Source organism: Budorcas taxicolor, chromosome 8, assembly GCF_023091745.1.
Source record: "Budorcas taxicolor isolate Tak-1 chromosome 8, Takin1.1, whole genome shotgun sequence".
Taxonomy (NCBI): Eukaryota; Metazoa; Chordata; class Mammalia; order Artiodactyla; family Bovidae; genus Budorcas; species Budorcas taxicolor.
Window position 1 is genome coordinate 107,651,410 of NC_068917.1, and position 4,171 is coordinate 107,655,580.

The window sequence follows — 4,171 nt, forward strand, 5'->3', positions numbered from 1 at the left end:
GAGCTAACAGCAAATGAATCCTTCTGATGGCCCATCTTGAGATATTCCTCCCATAAGGTCAAATTCCTTCCAAACATCTCTCTGGAAAATGCAGTGCTCAGAAACCTCTGCCCCAGGCACTCCCACCCACCTCACCATGCATCCTGCGTTCATCATCTCGCTCTTGTTCTTTGTCATGTGGCTAAGATCCCTTGAAGGAGATGGTCCAACTCCAAGTAAAGCTCTCTCCATAAATATTTAGACTGAATAGAAGATGTGCCAGAGATGCAAATAATCTGTCTGGAGGGAGAAGAGACCTTTCCCTTTGTTGTCTCTTCAGTCTTGTAATTTAATTCTTGGATACATGTCTTTGAATAATACATAAGCATCAATTTACCACAAAGAGTTCCGCAGAAACCTTAGCTTCTCATCCTTCTGCTGTGCACTGCGTGGCATTTTCTTCTCATCCTGGAATATACATTCCTCTGGTTTACCTTCATCACTTTCTTCTCTACTCCCATGTTTCTGATCACATACTGTGTGTTGGGCTCCGTTAAACATACCATTGCAGAGTCTATATCCAGTTCAGTTCAGTCACTCAGTCGTGTCCGACTCTGCGACCCCATGAACTGCAGCACACCAGGCCTCCCTGTCCATCACCAACTCCCAGAGTCCACCCAAACCTATGTCCATCGAGTCGGTGATGCCATCCAACCATCTTATCTTATTCAGTCCCTCCCCTCTTCTCAGAGTCACTTGTCAATTCATTTTGTTCAGGCTTCTCCCTCTGCCCCCACACCCCTATCTGTTCCCACTGTGGTCAGTTCAGTCTCCATGTTACTCAACCAGCGGCCTTCTTTCTTGTTCTTATTTTGCTAGAACTCATCACTTACATGGACAGTGTTAACTGGTCCTTGCTGAGGCTCACATCTCTTTTGGTGTCTGTTTGTGCCATTCTTTTGCTTGGACTCCTCTGACCGGTCCTTCTCTGTCTCTCAAATTTTTGGCTCCTGGCGGTTGTGTCTTTGGCAGACTTCTTTCTCTCGCTCCATCCATCTTTGCCACCAGGCTCTCAACCATGGCTTCGGCTCTAATGGCTTCCAACCCTCTATGCACCCCTGCTCAGACTTGAGAGCTGGTTACCATCTGTGGGCTTGGGATGCTAAGCCTAGCCAACCAACACTCGCAGCTGGTGGATGGGTTGTAACGTGACCCCTGATGAATCTGCCTCGCTCTATTCCAGGGCTGGTACTCTTCCAGCTCCAGCCAGTTTCCTGAATGAGCTTAAGTAAGTGCCTTCCCCTCTCTAGGCTTCAGTGGCCTTAAGTGTAGAGTGAGTGAGCTGGACCCCTTCAAATCTCCTTCAGCTCTACATGGGCATGGCATCTGGCCATAAGGAAACAGAAATAACTGTTGTGGTTATAAGGGACCCAATAAATGATACCCCACGTTTCTCCCCAAATTCAGGACCAACAGCATAATGGAAATTAAAGCCATATTTAAACAAGAGAATTCAAATGTCAGCTTCATCAGATACAAGCAGATCCATCTACCAGGTCCTCTTTCAGTTCAGTTCAGTTGCTCAGTCTTGTCCAACTCTGCGACCCCATGAATTGCAGCACGCCAGGCCTCCCTGTCCATCACCAACTCCTAGAGTTCACTCAAACTCATGTCCATCGAGTCGGTGATGCCATCCAGCCATCTCATCCTCTGTTGTCCCCTTCTCCTCCGGCCCTCAATTGTTCCCAGAATCAGAGTCTTTTCCAATGAGTCAACTCTTCGCATGAGGTGGGCATAGTACTGGAGTTTCAGCTTTAGCATCATTCCTTCCAAAGAACACCCAGGGCTGACCTCCTTCAGAATGGACAGGTTGGATCTCCTTGCAGTCCAAGGGACTCTCAAGAGTCTTCTCCAACATCACAGTTCAAAAGCATCAATTCTTTGGTGCTCAACTTTCTTCATAGTCCAACTCTCACATCCATACATGACCACAGGAAAAACCATAGCCTTGACTAGACGGACCTTTGTGGGCAAAGGAATGTCTCTGCTTTTGAATATGCTATCTAGGTTGGTCATAACTTTCCTTCCAAGGAGTAAGCATCTTTTAATTTCATGGCTGCAGTCACCATCTTCAGTGATTTTGTGTGTGAAGTCACTCAGTTGTGTCTGACTCTTTGCGACTCCATGGACTGTAGCCTACCAGGCTCCTCCCTCCATGGGATCCTCCAGGCAGGAGTACTGGAGTGGGTTGCCATTTCCTTCTCCAGGGGATCTTCCAAACCCAGGGATCGAACCTGGGTCTCCTGCATTCCAGGCAGATGCTTTAACCTCTGAGCCACCAGGGAGCTACCTGTCTCCAAATCCTCCTAGCAGATATTTCCCCAAGCAGGCAGAGAAACCACACTCTCCTTCCATGATGAAAGTTATTCCTAACAATGACACATTTTGATTTGATGAGATACATTTTGATTTGATTTGATTTAGCTTTTTCAAGCTTGGGAGATATTCTAAGGCTGGAGGAATGTTTAAACTCCTTCTGGCTGCTTATTTAGCATAAAGATCTCTTCTCTAGACCCAAGGGTGGGAGTCACTCTTATCTTCTCCTTTAATCAAATCAGTTCAGGCTGAAAAGAAGGCCAAGTTGACAGCATTTCACCAGCCTTCTACCTTCCTAGTAGCCACTTTTTTGTTTGTTTGTTTTTGTTTTTCTGCTTTACTGAATGAGATGTGTTACCTGATTTCAAGAGCTCTCAATCAGCAAGAACCAGATGAACTTGTATCCTGCAGAAATACAAAGTACTCAAGGCTGAACAGAGGAAGATAAGAGGGTAAAGACCTTTCTGTTGTCTTTTACAGATAAGGAAAGTGGGTCAGGAAGAGGGTGTGACACCCCCAAGGTCAATGAACTTAAAAAATAGCCAAGGTGTACAACAGTCCTGATCCCATTAGCTCCTAGTACGACTTTTGCCAGCATGCAGTGTAGCAGAAGATACTAATCCCCTCAATGTTTCCTTTAATGAAGCTTGCCAGCTGTTTAAATCAGTAGCACAAGTGTAAAGTCTAGAGCAACTTTCAATTCAACATTACTTATAACTTCAAGGAGAAGAATTATAAGAATTCTCCCCTTGTCCCATCTGTTATGCTGTTTCATTTTAGATCAACACATTGAAAATGACGAAACTTTATTTTTATCTAGAAGAATAATATAACTATTCTTGGGAATTATACTGGTATTGTAACAAAGGATCTTGTAGTTAATACAATAAAGTACAATTATAATATCATTGCTTTTATTTTTGTCAGTAAATCAGTAAGTACTCCATGAACAAGAATCACGAAAGATGCAACAGGCTGGGGTTGTGGGGGGCACCCATACCTCACTCCATGCAGAAAGCTATCTGCCTGGGTCTCTGGAGACTCTGTATTTCCTTCCTCCTCCCTGCTGCCCCTCAGCAGGGGGGCAGTGACTTGATCAGGTTGCTGAGTTTGAGAGAAGTTGTTGGGGATACCTAGCTTAGATCAGCAGCTCTCAACTGAAAATACTTAGCTTTGATTAGAGGCTTCCTGGGTAGTACAACTGGTAAGGAAATCGCCTGCAATGCAGGAGCCCCTGGTTTGAGTCCTGGGTCAGAAAGTTCCTCTGGAGAAGGGATAAGCTACCCACTCCAGTATTCTTGGACTTCCCTGGTGGCTCAGATGCTTAAGAATCTGCCCACAGTGCGGGAGAACTGGGTTTGATCCCTGGGTTGAGAAGATCCCCTGAAGGAGGGCATGGCAACCTACTCCAGCATTCTTGCCTGGAGAATCCCTATGGACAGAGGAGCCTGGCGGACTACAGTCCATGAGGTCGCAAAGAGTCGGACACAGCTAAGCGACTAAGCATAGCACAGCTTAGATTAGAGGTCCCAAGACCTGCAGCATCAATATCATTAGGAAAGATGTTCGATATGCAAGTTATCAGGCCACAGCCCAGCCTATTGAATCAGGAGCTCCTTAGGACGGGCCCATGCATCTTTGTGTTAAGACCACTAGGAAGTTGTGATGCCCACTCAAGTTTGAGAGCCACTGGTTAGTTGATTTCTCCTTTCCCTCTTTGGATCTGCCTGCCTGCAGAGGGGCGATGTTCTGGTCTGTTTTCTGCCGTGTGGTTAAGAAAACTGGCCTCATGGGACTGAGGAGGGTACACAGTTAT

General features: G+C 45.9%; 1 non-coding gene across 1 annotated transcript; it reads right to left on the minus strand.

Annotated features, from left to right (window-relative positions):
• Positions 1-2,252: 2,252 nt before the first annotated feature.
• TRNAS-GGA (transfer RNA serine (anticodon GGA)) lies at positions 2,253-2,324 on the minus strand. Its single transcript has one exon. It is a non-coding gene; the product is annotated as a tRNA-Ser (tRNA).
• Between the last annotated feature and the right edge of the window lie 1,847 nt (positions 2,325-4,171).